This window comes from Giraffa tippelskirchi, chromosome 5 (genome assembly GCF_054371585.1).
Source record: "Giraffa tippelskirchi isolate mGirTip1 chromosome 5, T2T-mGirTip1v1.2.pri, whole genome shotgun sequence".
Classification (NCBI taxonomy): domain Eukaryota; kingdom Metazoa; phylum Chordata; class Mammalia; order Artiodactyla; family Giraffidae; genus Giraffa; species Giraffa tippelskirchi.
Genome location: NC_137279.1, coordinates 9,616,075 through 9,635,053, shown reverse-complemented (window position 1 = coordinate 9,635,053; position 18,979 = coordinate 9,616,075). Strand labels below are relative to the sequence as shown.

Below are 18,979 nucleotides of genomic sequence, written 5' to 3'. Positions count from 1 at the left end.
AGTATGTGGAAATTAAACAACACATTTTTGAACATCCATTTGGCCAAAGAAGAAATATAAAAAGGAAATTAGAAATACCCTAAGATAGAGACTTCCCTGAGGGATCCGGTGGTTAAGACACCATGCTCCCAATGCAGAGGGCATAGGTTTGATCCCTGGTTGAAGAGCTAACGTGCTGCAGTCCATGGGGTTTCAGAGACTTGGACACGACTGAGTGACTGAACTGAAGTGAACTGGGGCAGTAAGATCTCACATGCTTCACAGCATGGCCAAAAAAGAGAGAAAGAAATGCCCTAAGATAAAAATGAAAATAATATACGAAATCTTATGGGATGCAGCAAAATCAGTACTAAGAGAGAAATTCATAGCAACAAATACTTACATTAAAAAAGCAGAAAGATCTCAAATAAATGACCTAGCTTTACACTTCAAGGAGCCAGAAAGATAACAGACTAAGCCCAAAGTTAACATAAAGAAGGGACTGACAAAAATTTTAGCAGAAATAAACAAAATAGAAAATAGGAGAAAAGAGAAAAATCATGAAACTGAGGATTGAATTTTTTTTGAAGATAAAACTGATGAATCCTTAGACTAAAGGAAAAAAAATGGAAGTGAAAGTTGCTCAGTCATATCTGACTCTTTGCGGCCCCATGGACTATACAATCAATGCAATTCTCCAGGCCAGAATACTGGAGTGGATAGCCGTTCCCTTCTCCAGAGGATCTTCCCAACCTAGGGATCAAACCAGGTCTCCCACAATGCAGGCAGATTCTTGATCGTCTGAGCCTCCAGGGAAGCCCAGGAAGAAAAAAAAAAAGAGAAGACTCAAACAGATTTGTTTTTTAAAAAGATAAAATCAAAAATGAAAGAAATGTTACAACTGATGCTACAGAAATAAAAGAACTATGAGAAACTACTGTGGACAGTTATGTGCCAGCAAACTGGATTACCTAGAAGACATGGATAAATTCTGGAAATGGACAACATACCAAGACTACATCATGAATAGAAAGTCTGAACAAACTTATGAACTGTATGGAGATTGAATCAATAATCAAAAATCTCCTAAGAAGTTTGATTTCACTGGTGAATTCTACCAAACATTTAGAGAAATGAATACCAATCCTTTTCAAACTCTCCCAAAAACTGAAGGTTAGGGAACATTTCCAAACTCATTTTATGAGGTGAGCATTACCCTGATGCCAAAGCCAGATGAAGACACCACAAGAAAAACAAAACTAAATAAAAATTTCCTAATAAATATAGATGCAAAAATCCTCAATAAAATACTAGCAAATCAGATACAGCAGCGCAAAAACACATTGACACATATACAGTGAACTGAACTTTAACAAGAATGCCAAAAATAGACAATAGCAAAGGGATAGTCTCTTCAATAAATGATGCTGGGGAAACTGGATATCCACCTGTGAAATAATGAAACTAGACCTGTCTCTTACCCCATACACAGAAATCAACTCTAAGTTCAGTTGCTCAGTCGTGTCCGACTCTTTGCAACCCCATGGACTGTAGCATGCCAGGCCTGCCTGTCCATCACCAACTCCCGGAGTTTACTCAAACTCATCTCCATTGAGTCGGTGATGCCATCCAACCATCTCATCCTCTGGCGTCCCTTTCTCCTGCCCTCAATCTTTCCCAGCATCAGGGTCTTTTCAAATGATTCTGTTCTTCACATCAGGTAGTCAAAGTATTGGAGTTTCAGCTTCAACATCAGTCCTTCCAATGAACACCCAGGACTGATCTTCTTTAGGATGGACTGGTTGGATCTCCTTGTAGTCCAAGGAACTCTCAAGAGTCTTCTCCAACACCACAGTTCAAAAGCATCAATTCTTCCGCACTCAGCTTTCTTTATAGTCCAACTCTCACATCCATACATGACCACTGGAAAAACCATAGCTTTGACTAGATGGACCTTTGTTGGCAAAGTAATGTCTCTGCTTTTTAATATGCTGTCTAGGTTGGTCATAATTTTCCTTCCAAGGAGTAAGTGTCTTTTAATTTCATGGCTGCAGTCACCATCTGCAGTGATTTTGGAGCCCCCAAAAATAAAGTCAGCCACTGTTTCCATTGCTTCCCCATCTGTTTGCCATGAAGTGATGGGACCAGATGCCATCATCTTAGTTTTCTGAATGTTGAGTTTTAAGCCAACTTTTTCACTCTCCTCTTTCACTTTCATCAAGAGGCTCTTTAGTTCTTCTTCACTTTCTGCCATAAGGGTGGTGTCATCTGCATATCTGAGGTTATTGATATTTCTCCCAGCAATCTTGATTCCAGCTTGGGCTTCATCCAGCCCAGCGTTTCTCATGATGTACTCTGCATATAAGTTAAATAAGCAAGGTGACAATATACAGCCTTGACAGACTCCTTTTCCTATTTGGAACCAGTCTGTTGCTCCATGTCCAGTTCTAACTTTTGCTTCCTGACCTGCATACAGATTTCTCAAGAGGCAGATCAGGTGGTCTGGTATTCCCATCTCTTTCAGAATTTTCCACAGTTTATTATGATCCACACAGTCAAAGGCTTTGGCATAGTCAATAAAGCAGAAATAGATGTTTTTCTGGAACTCTCTTGCTTTTTTCATGATCCAGCAGATGTTGGCAATTTGATCTCTGGTTCCTCTGCCTTTTCTAAAACCAGCTTGAACATCTGGAAGTTCACAGTTCACGTATTGCTGAAGCCTGGCTTGGAGAATTTTGAGAATTACTTTGCTAGTGTGTGAGATGAGTGCAGTTGTGTGGCAGTTTGAGCATTCTTTGGCATTGACTTTCCTTGGGATTGGAATGAAAACTGACCTTTTCCAGTCCTGTGGCCACTGCTGAGTTTTCCAAATTTGCTGGCACATTGAGTGCAGCACTTTCACAGCATCATCTTTTAGGATTTGAAATAGCTCGGTGGCTGAGTGGTGCTGGAGCGGTGGGCGGCCGAGAGGAGCTACCCAACATCAACTCCAAAGGAAATAAATATGTAAACATAAGACTCTAAACGGTAAAACACCTAGAAGAAAACAGAGCAGGTAAGCTTGGTGACATCGGTCTTGGCAATGATTTCATGGATATGACACCAGAAGCACAGGCAGCAAAAACATACTTATATACAACTACATATATCAAACTAAAAAGCTTCTTCACAGCAAAGGAAACAATCAAGAGAGTAAAAAGGCAACCTACAGCATGGGGGAAAATATCTGCAAATCATACATCTGATAAGAGGTTAATCTGTAAAATATGTGTGATAGTTACTTGTGTCCACTTGACTGGGCTAAGAGATACCTAGATAACTGGTAAAATGTCATTTTCTGAGTGTGTCTGTGAGAGTGTTTCTGGGAGAAATTAGTATTAGAATCAGTAGAGTGAGTAAAGAAAATTCACCCTTACCAATCTGGGCAGGCATCATCCAAACCATGGAGGGCCTGATTAGATCAAAATATGGAGGAGTGACTTCTCTCTCTTCTTGAGCTGGGACACCCATTTTCTCCTGCCCTTTGACTTCAGAGCTCCTGGTTCTCAGACCTTTGGACTCAGAGTGAATTATACACCAGCTTACTGGTTCTCCAACTTGCAGATGGCAGATTGTGAGACTTCTTGGCTTCCATAACCATGTGAGTCAATTTGTGTAATAAATCTCCTCTTACATACATATCTTTATATCTATTGGTGCTGTTTCCTTGGAGAATTCTAATATAACATATAAAGAATTCCTAAAACTCAATGTTAAAAAAACTAATAACTTGATTAAAAAGTAGGCTAAGGATTTGGATAAACATTCTTCTAAGGAAGACATAAAAATAGCCAACAGATATGAAAAAATGCTCAATATCACTAACCATTAAGGAAACACAAATTGAAACTACAATAAGCTATCCCCTCACGCCTTTCTGAATGGTTATTATTTTTTTAAAAAAGACAAATGTTGGTGAGGGTGTGGGATAATTGGAACTCTTGCATATTGTTGGTAGGAGTGCCAAATGGTACAGCTGCTATGGAAAACAGCACGGAGGTTCCTCAAAAAATTCACAATAGAACTACCATATGATCCAGCAATCCCACCTCTGGGTCTCCTAAAGAACCGAAATTAGGATCTCAAAGAGCTATTAGTACTCTTACGTTCACTGGAGAACTATTCACAGTAACCAAGATGTGGAAACAACCTAACTTTGCTCACAGACAGATAAATGGATGAAGAAAATGTCACCCATATACATATGTAATGGAATACGGTTCAACCTTGAGAGGAATTTTCTGCAATCTGCAACAGCATGGATGAACCTTAAAACACTATGCTGAGTGAAATGTCAGTCACAGAAAGGCAAATACTGCATGACCTTCATTAATATGAGGTGTCTAAAATAGTCATACTTACAGAATCAAAGAGTGGAGTGATGCTTGCCAGCAGTTGGGGAAAGGGAAAGTGAGGAGTTATGTATCAACAGACATAAAGTTCGTTAAACAAGATGAATAGAATCTAGAGATCCACTGTCCAATAAAAAGAACTGACTCATTGGAAAAGACCCTGATGCTGGGAAAGATTGAAGGCAGGAGGAGAAGGGGACGACAGAGGATGAGATGGTTGGATGGCATCACCGACTCGATGGACATGAGTTTGAGTAAGCTCCGGGAGTTGGTGATGGACAGGGAGGCCTGGCGTGCTGCGGTCCATGGAGTTGCAAAGAGTTGGACATGACTGAGCTACTGAACTGACAGTACAGTACTGTGCCTATGCTGCTGCTGCTAAGTTGCTTCAGTTGTGTCCGACTCTGTGCGACCCCATAGACGGCAGCCCACCAGGCCCCCCCGTCCCTGGGATTCTCCAGGCAAGAACACTGGAGTGGATTGCCATTTCCTTCTCCAATGCATGCAAGTGAAAAGTGAAAGTGAAGTCGCTCAGTCGTGTCCGACTCTTCACGACCCTATGGACTGTAGCCTACCAGGCTCCTCCGTCCATGGGATTTTCCAGGCAAGAGTACTGGAGTGGGTTGCCATTGCCTCCTCCAACTGTGCCTATAGTCATTCATAATGTATGCTTAGACTTTTGTTAAGAGCATAAGTTTCATGTTGTGTTTTTACCACAATAAAAATGGTAAATGATCTTTTTTCTGGCTGTGCCAGGTCTTGTTGCCCCGTGAGGGCTTTCTCCAGCTGTGGTGAGAGGAGGCGCCTGTCTAGTTACAGTCTGAAGGCTGCTCACGGCGGTGGCGTCTCTTGTTGTGGAGCACAGGCTCTAGAGCCCAGGCTCAACAGTCGCGGCAAACAGGCTTAGCTGCTCTGAGGCACGTGGGATCCTCCCGACCCAGGGGTTGAACCCGCATCTCTTGCACTGGCAGACAAATTCTTTACCGCTGAGCTACCAGGGAAGCCCTAAACGACTTTTTAAATGTAATTTTCAGTTGTTGGAATCTTGTATTTTCTCAATCCGAAAGTTCTGAAGCTCTCTGCTATATAAGACTAGCACTAAAAACAGCGGAAAAGTAGTTAACTTGGATGTGAGGAGAAAAATCTATAGCCATAGGAGCTTACAGCTAATAACTGTGACTCATTGTTCTCCACAATTCCATCAAATTCAAAAGCATATATTAAAACTTCAGTTAAACTGGCTAAAGGCTCTCCTGTGTGTCATTAGAACCAATGTCTTTGTTGAACTGACTGATGCTTCTCAGTGTTATATTCATTTTGTGAATACAGTAAAAATAAAATACTCTTAAACACTTTAGAAACTGACAAATAGAAAAGCTGTTCAAGTCCAATGCTTTTTTTAGATCTTTGCTTTCTAAAAATCAACTGACCGGCTAACTGAAATGTTAGCATGTGAAACCAGTTCTGCCTGCTGCTTCTACTTCTCTTGCAGATTGTGAGCTCCATCAGTGAGAAAGGGTGTCATTTCCTATCTGACACCTTAGAGCTTACGAAACAAAGAGAGCACCTAATAAATTCTTGAATGAATTTGAATGACTAGCAAATAGATACAAAAGTGAATTATTATCACCAGTATTTTGGAGTCAGTCAAATAAGGTTGTCTACTCCTATCCTCTCTCCCACAATCTCTATTTCATACCCTTGAATAAGCGTGGTTTGATTTTGCCTATATGCTTGGTGTGTGTATGTAGCATGAATGTTTCCATGGGGTACGCACCTTACAAACTCACCTTCTCTTCCATCTCTAGTTTAGGGTCAGAAAGATGTAAAAGGCAGTCATAACTTTCCCGCTCCTTCCATAAAGGTAGTGTTTTACACAATTTATATGTCCATTAAATATTTTGCTCAGGATATATGATTCCTTTATATTGAATTTATAATTTCTTTCAATTAATTAGTAGATGGAAAAGATAAACATAAAAGTACTTTTAAAAGAGGGCATTGGCGGGACTCCCCTAGTGGTCCAGTGGTTAAGAATATACCTGCCAATGCAGGGGACACAGGTTCGATCCCTGGTCCAGGAAGATTCCACATTCTGCAGGGCATCTAAACCTGTACACCACAACTACTGAGTGTCCACGCCCAGAGCCTATGCTCTGCAGCAAGAGACACCACTGCAGTGAGAATCCCAAGCACTGCAACCAGAGAGTAGCCCTTGCTCACCGCAGACAGAAAGTCTGCAGGCAGTAAAGACCCAGCTCAGTCAAAAATAAAGAAATTAACATGATTTCTTAAAAAAAAAAGAAGGCAGTGGCATAGGATGGGCAAATATCAGACCACCAGCAATAAACATTCTACAGGAGTCGAGGCAGGAACACAACGTGAGCATGGACTTGGGAAACCTGGGTTCCAGGCCTGCTGCCCCTCTGACTAGTGGGGAGAACTATACTGGTCCCTGGGTCCTTGTTTGTGTCCTCATTTGGAAAATGAGGGGGCTCAGTGACCTTTAAGTTTCCTTCCAATTTTGTGGTTCCATGTGTCACGTGACTTTTAAATAACAGAGTACTTGAATTGCCAAAACTTAAGCCTTAAGCCTTTTTTGTTTTGTTCTATTGTGCCTTCACCACATCGTTGTGATGTAAACATGAGTTTTCAGAATTTCCATTTTTCAAATGGGAGTCTGAGCCGGGTGACTTTGGGTCATATGATAGATTGCCTAACCTCATTTTAGACAGCTTCCTTAGATCATCAGATGTTTAAGAGAAAAACAATCTAGTCTCTTCAAGACAAGAGAGCTTATTCTATATACCACTGTTATGTTGGTCTCATCAGTTATCCCCTAGTTTTTCCAGCCACATTAAATTGAGTAACCCCACTTTTCACAGTTCCCCTACCAGCCTCTGTTATTTGCAGTGATCTCTAGAACAACTGCCAAGTGAAAATCCCCGTGCATGCTTCATGGGATAAGTTCCTATCATAATCCCTTTTTTCCTTTATGAGGAACTCCCCAGTTTTGTCCCCTTGCCAATATTAGAGCACTCTTCTAGATTCTTAAAGTTTACCTACTTCTTCTCCACCCTGAATCCACCTGCAATGCAGGAGACACTGGTTCGATTCCTGGGTCAGGAAGATCCGCTGGAGAAGGGATAGGCTACCCATTCCAGTATTCTTGGGCTTCTCTTGTGGCTCAGCTGGTAAAGAATCCACCTGCAATGCAGAAGACCTGGGTTCCATCCCTGGATTGGGAAGATCCCCTGAAGAAGGGAAAGCCTACCCGCTCCAGTATTCCAGCCTGGAGAATTCCATGGGGTGTATAGACCATGGGTCTCAAAGAGTCAGACACAACTGAGCTACTTTCACTTTCACTTTCTCCACCCTAAACACTGGATCACTACTCCTTCCATTAGCATTTTAAAAGTTTTGAGGAGTGGACCATTCATGGGGTTCCCAAGGCAAGAGTACGGAAGTGGTTTGCCATTCTCTTCTCCAGTGGACCACGTTTTGTCAGAACTCTCCACCATGACCCGTCCATCTTGGGTGGCCCTACACGGCATGGCTCATAGGTTCACTGAGTTAGACAAGGCTGTGGTCCATGTGATCAGATTGGTTAGTTTTCTGTGATTGTGGTTTTCATTCTGTCTGCCCTCTGATGGAGAAGGATAATAGGCTTATGGAAGCTTCCTGATGGGAGAGACTGACTGAGGGGGAAACTGGGTCTTGTTCTGATGGGCGGGGCCTTGCTTAGTAAATCTTTAATCCAATTTTCTGTTGATGGGCAGGGCTGTGTTCCCTCCTGTTGTTTGACCTGAGACCAAACTATGGTGGAGGTAATGAGGATAATGGTGACCTCCTTCAAAAGGTCCCATGCATGCACTGCTACACTCAGTGCCCCCAACTCTGCAGCAGGCCACCACCGACCCACGCCTCCACTGGAGAATTCTGGACACTCATGGGCAAGTCTGGGTCAGTCTCTTGTGGGGTCACTGCTCCTTTCTCCTGGGTCCTGGTGCACACAAGCTTTTGTTTGTGCCCTCCAAGAGTCTGTTCCCCAGTCCTGTGTAAGTTCTGGCGGCTCTAATGTGAGGTTAATGGCGACCTCCTCCAAGAGGGGTTATGCCATATCCAAGTCTACTGCACCCAGAGCCCCTGCCCCTGCAGCAGGCCACTGCTGACCCGTACCTCCTCAGGAGACACTCAAACACAGTTCTGTCTCAGTCTCTGTGAGGTCTCTGGGTCCTGGCGCACACGAGGTTTGTTTGAATCCTCTGAGCATCTCTGGCAGGTATGGGGTTTGATTCTAAATGTGATTTTGCCACTCCTACCATCTTTCTGGGGCTTCTCCTTTGCTTTTGGACTTGAGGCATCTTCTTTTGGTGGGGCCCAACATTCTCCTGTCTATGGTTGTTCAGCAGTCAGTTGTAATTTTGGAGTTGTCACAGGAGAAGATGAACACACATCCTTCTACTCTGCCATCTTGGAGTCAACCACGTTGTGACAAAATGTGGTCCACTGAAAGAGGGCATGGCAAACCACTTCAGTATTCTTGCCATGAGAACCCCATGAACAGTATGAAAAGGCAAAACGATAGGACACTGTAAGATGAACTCCCCAGGTTGGTAGGTACCCAATATGCTATTGGAGATCAGTGGATAAATAACTCCAGAAAGAATGAAGAGATAGAGCCAAAGCAAAAACAACACCCAGTTGTGGATATGACTGGTGATGGAAATAAAATCTGATGCTGTAAAGAGCAATACTGCATAGGAATCTGGAATGCTAGGCCCATGAATCAAGGCAAATTGGAAGTGGTCAAACAGGAGATGACAAGAGTGAACATTGACATATTAGGAATCAGTGAACTAAAATGGACTGGAATGGGTGAATTTATCTCAGATGACTGTTATATCTACTACTGTGGGCAAGAATCCCTTAGAAGAAATGGAGTAGCCATTATAGTCAACAAAAGAGTCTGAAATGCAGTACTTGGATGCAATCTCAAAAACGACAGAATGATCTCTGTTCGTTTCCAAGGCAAACCATTCAATATCACGGTAATCCAAGTCTATGGCCCAACCAGTAACGCTGAAGAAGCTGAAGTTGAACGGTTCTATGAAGACCTACAAGACCTTCTAGAGCTAACACCCAAAAAAGATGTCCTTTTCATTATAGGGGACTGGAAAGCAAAAGTAGGAATTCAAGAAACACCTGGAGTAACAGGCAAATTTGGCCTTGGAGTACAAAATGAAGCAGGTCAAAGGCTATAGAGTTTTGCCAAGATAATGCACTGGTCATAGCAAACACCCTCTACCAACAACACAAGAGAAGACTCTACACATGGACATCACGAGATGGTCAATACCGAAATCAGATTGATTATATTCTTTGCAGCCAAAGATGAAGAAGCTCTACACAGTTAGCAAAACAAGACCAGGAGCAGACTGTGGCTCAGATCATGAACTCCTTATTGCCAAATTCGGACTTAAATTGAAGAAAGTAGGAAAAACCATTAGACGATTCAGATATGACCTAAATCAATTCCCTTATGATTATACAGTGGAAGTGACAAATAGATTCAAAGGATTAGATCTGATAGACAGAGTGCCTGAAGAACTATGGGCAGAGATTTGTGACATTATACAGGAGGCAGTGATCAAGACCATCCCCAAGAAAAAGAAATGCAAAAAGGCAAAATAGTTGTCTGAGGAGGCCTTACAAATAGCTGTGAAAAGAAGAAGCGAAAAGCAAAGGAGAAAAGGAAAGATACACCCATTTGAATGCGCAGTTTCAAAGAATAGCAAGGGGAAATAAGAAAGCCTTCCTCAGTGATCAATGCAAAGAAATAGAGGAAAACAATAGAATGGGAAAGACTAGAGATCTCCTCAAGAAAATTAGAGATACCAAGGGAACATTTCATGCAAAGATGGGCACAATAAAGGACAGAAATGATATGGACCTAACAGAAGCAGAAGATATTAAGAAGAGGTGGCAACAATACACAGAAGAACTGTACAAAAAAAATCTTCATGACCCAGATAACCATAATGGTGTGATCACTCACCTAGAGCCAGACATCCTGGAATGCAAACTCAAGTGGGCCTTAGGAAGCATCACTACAAACAAAGCTAGTGGAGGTGATGAAATTCCAGTTGAGCTATTTCAAATCCTAAAAGATGATGCTGTGATAGTGCTGCACTCAATATGCCAGCAAATTTGGAAAACTCAGCAGTGGCCACGGGACTGGAAAAGGTCAGTTTTCATTCCAATCCCAAAGAAGGGCAATGCCAAAGAATGCTCGAACTACCACACAATTGCACTCATCTCACATGCTAGCTAAGTAATGCTCAAACTTCTCCAAGCCAAGCTTCAACAGTACATGAACCGTGAACTTCCTGATGTTCAAGCTGGATTTAGAAAAGGCAGAGGAACCAGAGATCAAATTGCCAACATCTGCTGGATCATAGAAAAAGCAAGAGAGTTCCAGAAAAACATCTATTTCTGCTTTATTGACTATGCCAAAGCCTTTGACTGTGTGGATCACAACAAACTGTGGAAAATTCTTCAAGAGATGGAATACCAGACCACCTAACCTGTCACCTGAGAAATCTGTATGCAGGTCAAGAAGCAACAGTTAGAACTGGACATGGAACAACAAACTGGTTCCAAATCAGCAAAGGAGTCCATCAAGGCTGTATATTGTCACCCTGCTTATTTAACTTATATGCAGAGTACATCATGAGAAACGCTGGGCTAGAAGAAACACAAGCTGGAATCGAGATTGCTGGGAGAAATATCAATAACCTCATATATGCAGATGACACCACCATTATGGCAGAAAGTGAAGAAGAACTAAAGAGCCTCTTGATGAAAGTGAAAGAGGAGAATGAAAAAGTTGGCTTAAAGCTCAACATTCAAAAAACTAAGATCATGGCATCTGGTCCCATCACTTCATGGCAAATAGATGGGGAAGCAATGGAAACAGTGAGAGATTTAATTTGGGGGGGCTCCAAAATCACTGCAGATGGTGACTGCAGCCATGAAATTAAAAGATGCTTGCTCCTTGGAAGAAAGGCTATGACCAACTTAGACATCACATTAAAAAGTAGAGACATTACCTTGCCAACAAAGGTCCATCTAGTCAAAGCTACGGTTTTTCCAGTAGTCATGTATGGATCTGAGAGTTGGAGTATAAAGAAAGCTGAGCACCAAAGAATTGATGCTTTTGACCTGTGGTGTTGGAGAAGACTCTTGAGAGTCCCTTGGACTGCAAGGAGATGCAACCAGTCCATCCAAAAGGAAATCAGTCCTGAATATTCATTGGAAGGACTGATGCTAAAGCTGAAACTCCAATACTTTAGGCACCTGATGCAAAGAACTGACTCATTGGAAAAGACCCTGATGCTGGGAAAGATTGAAGGCGGGAGGAGAAAGGGACAACAGAAGATGAGATGGTTGGATGGCATCACAGACTCCATGGACATGAGTTTGAGTTAACTCCAGGAGTTGGCGATGGACAGGGAGGCCTGGCGTGCTGCAGTCCATGGGGTCGCAAAGAGTCAGACACTACTGAGTAACTGAACTGAAGTGAACTGAAGCCAATAATCCAAATACAGAGTTGTCTAAGAGATGTAGTATGTTACTACAGGTTTTGTTTTAAATAAAACTGCACTCCCCTCCTTAGTCCCAGCCAAGAGAGGCCTCCACCCTGGATCCTAGGTTTTAGAGGGTGTTGCAAACACACACTGTGCTATAGAATACCCGAGCACCTCTATCTTAATATCTGTTGCTCAGCATGACCTACTGTAGCCTATAACCCTACATATCTGCTCTAGTGACTAACACAATCCCAGGGAAACACCTCATCGCATCTCCTGCTAGAAATTTTGTAAGTTACACTGCCTCGAACATCGGAGTCAGATATTCAGTTGGATATGAGGAAGATTTGAGCGCAAGCAGTAAATTCATTAGGTAATAGAGAAGACAAGGAGAAGGCAACGGCATCCCACTCCAGTACTCTTGCCTGGGAAACCCCATGGACGGAGGAGCCTGGTAGGCTGCAGCCCTTGGGGTCGCGAAGAGTCGGACACGACTAAGCGACTTCACTTTCACTTTTCACTTTCATGCACTGGAGAAGGAAATGGCAACCCACTCCAGTACTCTTGCCTGGAGAATCCCAGGGACGGAGGAGCCTGGTGGGCTGCCGTCTATGGGGTCACACAGAGTCGGACACGACTGAAGCGACTTAGCAGCAGAGAAGACAAATTCACTTGTCGAATCCTTCTCAAATATCATGAATACAATAGTTTGTGGTTTTTTTGGCTGCACTGGGTCTTCGTTGTAGTACTAGGGCTTTCTCTAGTTGCAGTGCCCGGGCTCTAGAACACACAGACTCAGTAGTTTCAGCACACATGGGCTTAATTGCCCTGAGGCATGTGGAATCTTAGTTCCCTGACCAGGAGTCGAACCCGCAACCCCTGCATTGGACAGTGGATTCTTGATCATCAGAACACCAGGGAAGTCCCTACAATAGATTCTTGCAGAAGAAATGCTCCATCTTCCACTCCAGATCCTGAATCCTTCTTTCCAGAGGTAATGCTTTTGAATTTTTGCCACAATTCCTCTTTTTCATTTAAGCCATATACAGCCATTTACATAGCGTTTATATTGTAGTTATTATTATAAGTAATCTTGAGATGATGTAAAGAACATGGGAGGATATACATAGGTTGTATGCAAATACTACACCACACAATATCCACGAATTTTGGTATATACGGGCAGCCCTGGAACCAGTCAGCATGGATACTGAGGGATGAGTGTATTTCTTTATTACTCATCCAGCATTGTCAGCTCATCAACAGAATAACTAGGTGTACCCCTAATCAGGAAATTCTGTTGTCTTTCATACTTTGCCCATATGAAAACCACAGCTTTCACCTACTTTTTCAACTTGGATGTTGTATTAGTCAGCTTGGGTTGTCATAAGATACCACAGACTAGGTGGCTTAGACAACGTTTATCTTCTCCTGGTTTTGGAGGCTGAAAGTCTAAGGTCAAGGTGCCACGGAATTGGTTTCTGAGGAGGCTTCCGTTCTTGGTTTGCATAGAGCTGCCTTCTTGCTGTGTCCTCACGTGGCCTTTCTTCTGCGCCCTTGCAGAAAGATTTCTGGTGTCTCTTCCTCTTATAAGCACACCAGTCTTAGATTAGGACCTCATTCTTTTGACCTGTTTAATTACCTCCTTAAAGGCCCTATCTCCAAATACAGTCATACTGAGGGTTAGTGCTTCAAAATGTGAATTTAGTAGGGGACACAATTCAGTCCATTAGAGGTGTGATATATGAAGGTGCATTTGTCAAGCTAGAAACATAGAACATGATTTACTTAACAGTTTTTTAGCTTAATTTACATTTAGATACTTAGACATATGGCTTGTGGTTCTCCATTTGTACTTTTGACCTTGATCGTACAAATGTAAGGAACAGGCCTACAACAAAGAATATGCTACAATCTGTGGCTAAGAGTGGCTTTCATCAAACCCAAGGGGTATTTCCAGAAGAATTTGTCAATGAATAAAGCTGTCTTTCAATGGGATGAGCTATATTATGATATAGTAAACTCCTTGTTGGGGCTTCCTGGTAGCTCATCTACCTGCAATGTTGGAGGCCTGGGGTCATTCTCTGGATGGGAAGATCCCCGGAGAAGGGAATGGCAACCCACTCCAGTATTCTTGCCTGGAGAATTTCCATGGACAGAGGAGCCTGGAGAATTATAGCCAGTTATAGTTATGGGTGGCAAAGAGTTGAACATGACTGAGCGACTAACACCTTCACTTTCAAACTCCCTGTCATAGGACCTATTAAAGCAGACGATGGGAAAAGATGCTCAACATCACTCATTATTAGAGAAATGCAAATCAAAACCGCAATGAGGTACCATTTCACGCCAGTCAGAATGGCTGCTATACAAAAGTCTACAAGCAATAAATGCTGGAGAGGGTGTGGAGAAAAGGGAACCCTCTTACACTGTTGGTGGGAATGCAAACTAGTACAGCCACTATGGAGAACAGTGTGGAGATTCCTTAAAAAACTGGGAATAGAACTGCCATATGACCCAGCAATCCCACTGCTGGGCATACACACCGAGGAAACCAGAATTGAAAGAGACGCGTGTACCCCAATGTTCATCGCAGCACTGTTTACAATAGCCAGGACATGGAAGCAACCTAGATGTCCATCAGCAGACGAATGGATAAGGAAGCTGTGGTACATATACACAATGGAATATTACTCAGCCATTAAAAAAAAATACATTTGAATCGGTTCTATTGAGATGGATGAAACTGGAGCCCATTATACAGAGTGAAGTAAGCCACAAAGAAAAACACCAATACAGTATACTAATGCATATATATGGAATTTGAAAGATGGTAACGATAACCCTATATGCGAGACAGAATAAGAGACACAGATGCACAGAACAGTCTTATGGACTCTGAGGGAGAAGGTGAGAGTGGGACGTTCTGGGAGAATAGCATTGAAACATGTATATTATCATATGTGAAACAGAACACCATTCCATGTTCTATGCATGAGACAAATGCTCAGGGCTGGGGCAATGGGATGACCCAGAGGGATGGGATGGGGAGGGAGGTGAGAGGGAGGTTCAGGATGGGGAACACATGTAAACCTATGGCTGATTCATGTCAATGTATGGCAAAAACTACTACAATATTGTAAAGTAATTAGCCCCCAACTAAAATAAATAAATTTGTTAAAAAAAGAGAAGCCACTACAATGAGAAGCCCACATACCACTACGAAGAGTAGTCCCTACTTGCCGCAACTAGAGAAAGACCATGCTTAGGAGACTGAGCACAGCCAAAAATAAAATAAATAATTTTAAAATTTCATTTCTAAAATGAAAAACAATTTGATTATTTCAGCCAAAAATAGAGTAACTTATTTTCACTATTACCATAACTGTTTGACCCAAAGAGTGCTTAAAATTTGAATCATTAAAAGTTAAAATGCTAATAAATAAATAAATAAAGCAGACGATGGATGACTAAATGGCAGAAATATTGGGAACTGATGCCCACACAGAGTAGAAGGTTAACTAGTTGATTGCCAAGACCCCTCCCAACTTTAAAATCCTGCGCAGACTCTTTTTTCTAGAAATACAGGCTCTATATCTTTTCGAAAACATTAGCTTTCTAATGCTGAAATCAGAGAAGTTTTTCTACAGTTGCTAGTTTCTTCAGAACATTTGGCTTAATGTCAGCCACAGTTTTTGAGTTGCATGCCCTTTCAAAGACAAGAAGATTTTTGGCATCAAATATTTCAGATTAAGTAGTAAAAGTGTGGCTTAACAAAAACAGAACAAAATGCATTGCTTTGTGTAAGGGTAACTCAGATAGCTAACATCTAATTAAGGTATTTGCTTCTGATAAGTCACCATCATGAGAGGACATTACAACAGAAAATACCATTCTCCAGAAAATAGCTCATAAACACATATGTGGGGAACTTGACTGTATTATTTAGCAAGAACTAACTATGGAAAGGCTGGAATTACTGTCGGTCTTTGCTACCCCAGAGAGGTTTTTTTGTTAATGAGAATTTTCCTAATTTGTACAGGAAAGGGGAAAACAATTGTGTTGTACTAAGAACTGTAAAGTATGAAAAGACCTTAATGGTAGGTCCCCTAATCCTTTCAACTCATTGTACTAGTAAGAAAACATACTTGGAGAGGAGTCACACAGCTAGTTACTAGCGAAACCAAGACTAGATCGCTGGTCTCCTACTCCCAGTCCAGTATGTGTTCCATATATACCACCGCAGGCATGGCCAGTTCATAAACAATTTTGAACCTGAAGTGAAAGTGTTAGTCGCTCTGTCATGTCCGACTCTTTGTGACCCCATGGACTGTCGCCCACCAGGCTCCTCTGTCCATGGAATTCTCCAGGCAAGAATACTGGAGTAAGTTGCCATTTCCTTCTTCAGTGGATCTTCCCAACCCAGGGATGGAACCTGGGTCTCCTGCATTGCAGCCAGATTCTTTACCACTGAGCCACCAGGAAAGCCCATTTTGAACCTGGACTCCCAATATTAAGGATCAAAAGCATACCGGATAGAAAAATGGCCTTTTTTTTTCAGCAAAATAAAACAAAATTTACCTAACAAAGTACCTAATGTTGTGATGATCATTTCTGTTTCTGAGTTCTATTATTCTAGGTATTGAATCATATGATAGTCCAGAATTCTCTGACTAGAGGACCATCAATTTCTCTCTCTCTTTCAACAAGTTGATGTTCAAATTCTTCCATCCCTCTTCTTTCAGTCACTGTTCATTTTTTCTTTATAAAAACACAAAAGCAAAAAAAAACCTGTAGACATATATAACCCTTTCCAACAAAATGTTCTAATACATCACAGCACTTAAATCAGAAAATTCTGTTTGATGTTTAATATAGAGGGCTCCAAAGGAAATCCCTCGAAGATAAATATATATATATCCAAAAATATAGGAAAACTACAAAACTTCCAGTGAAAAAACAAGAGTTGGAAGCCATAAAAGGTAACTTCATTTGCGAAACACAGACTATGGAAGGAACCGAAACACAAAGGAAAAAGCACCAAAAACTGGAACTTAAGTTAAATCCTCCTAGAAGGGGAATGAGGCAGACCAATACTGAAGGCTCAGAGTGATAAAAGCAGAAAACCCCAAACAGGAAATGAAAGTCAAATGACAAAAGACAAAGGGAAATTGAGAATTCTTTATATAAGGAACTAGAGGAATAAAAGGAAAATATTACCTTATTCGGTGTTGGAGGGGGAAAACGCACACTCACTGTCCCATCAACACAGAGATTCCGAGGGAGTCAGTGCTGCTCCATGGGAACATGCCCGCCGCCAGGCTCCCAAGAGGCCTCCGGCCTGGCATTTGTTGCTCAAGGGGAATTATCTCCAAAAGCCCCAATTTCCTGAATTGTGAGTTGAAGTTAGTAACAGTGGTTCCTAAAAGATTAATTCAGACAATGTTCATAAAGCACTAAGCATAATACCGGTTCCTAGTAAATACTGGCTGTGTGGTAGCTGTTTTTAACATCATTCCAAACTTATTTCTCCAAATTTTACTCTTTCTTTATATGATTATTTATTATAGATAATAGTATGGTAGTTATAGGACCTTGAAATATATAGGTAACGACCCTCCCAGGTCATCATTCGTAATATGTTTTCATCAGCACCCTTGACAATGGACCATTGGTGACAAATTTTACTAACTCAGATTTATAATAACAAAACAGAAGCAGCTTAAGCAGTATTACCAACGTGATAACAGTAAACGAGCGACTTATCTGAAGAAAAGACCTACACTTCTGAGTCCTGTACTCTAGCCAGGATGTCCTGCTAAGACAAAATAGCTACTTAGTTATTTTACATTGTTATTTATAACTAATATCAACAGGCATAATCTTAACAATGATTTAGACTGATTTAATTTGTAGAAAGAAGTCTACATTTGCTTGTCAGTACTAAATACTTCTTAAAAGGAATGCCTAAAGCACCATTTATATTTGCAAACTGAGGATGACAAACATTGAAGGTACAGAATCCTTTAATAATTAATTATCACATATTATAACAAAAATATTACTATAAAAATTTCACAAGTTGATACACTCATTAGAAAAGCCTCCTGATCTTCCATACCCTACAAATGTATATGTTTTATTTATCTGGGCTTATTTTCTGCCCCTCCAATATACTAATATAAATACTAGTGATGTTAATAGCTAATCTTATTCCTTTTTCATTACACTTTCCCTTCCTTGCAAGTCTCTGGCTTTCAGTAATAAGACATTACATAGAAGAAGGATGTAAACTGGTGATGGGTCTACTGAATGAGCATCTATCTACCCCAAATACTATAGTGGAGACCAGAAAAGCCAGACAACTAAAGGTGATAAACATCCAGACTTGGGGTTCCCAGATTTAGGGTTCTGGGCTCAGTAAATTTTCAAAAAATTGAGGGAATGGGCATCAAGATGCTACCATCTAATCTGCCAAGTAAGGACATTTAAAACAACTCCTATCATATACTACCATTCTTTACTAAAAAACATGAACTTTAAGACACGTCTAGTAGGCAGGACAAAAACATCCGAGTCAAGGCAATCAACAAGAAATGATAAGTGACAACCTTAAAACTTCTCCTCATTTTGTTGGAGACCAGTAAAAAGGAACTGATCTAGTTCTGTGGACTGGTCTCTGAGAGCTGCTCCAGAGACTTCCCAAGAATCATTTTGGGGACAAATAAATGTAAAATAGCTTCCCCCGTGACTCAGCGGTAAAAGAATCCACCTGCAATACAGGAGATGTAGGAGACACAGGTTCGATCTCTAGGTCAGGAAGATCTCCTGGAGGAGGAAACGGCAACCCACTCCACTATTCTGGCCTGGAGAATCCCATGGACAGAGGAGCTTGGTGGGCTGTAGTCCATGGGGTTGCAAAGAGTTGGACACGACCGAAGCGACTGAGTACACGCGCACACACACACAAATGTAAAACACAAACCTAATCAGATGACACTTATTGAGAGGTCAATG

At 41.5% G+C, this 18,979-nt stretch overlaps 1 protein-coding gene across 2 annotated transcripts in view; it reads right to left on the bottom strand.

The window, feature by feature from the left end:
* Positions 1 to 18,979, bottom strand: part of LOC145506083 (uncharacterized) — an 81,662-nt gene that overhangs the window by 19,641 nt on the left and 43,042 nt on the right. The window contains exon 2 of one of the 2 annotated variants that reach the window (XR_014053528.1): positions 17,183 to 17,384. The gene's annotated coding sequence lies outside the window, so the exon portion shown is untranslated. Of the gene's footprint in view, positions 1 to 17,182; positions 17,385 to 18,979 lie in introns of those variants that run through there. The other variant, XR_014053529.1, reaches the window with a different exon arrangement.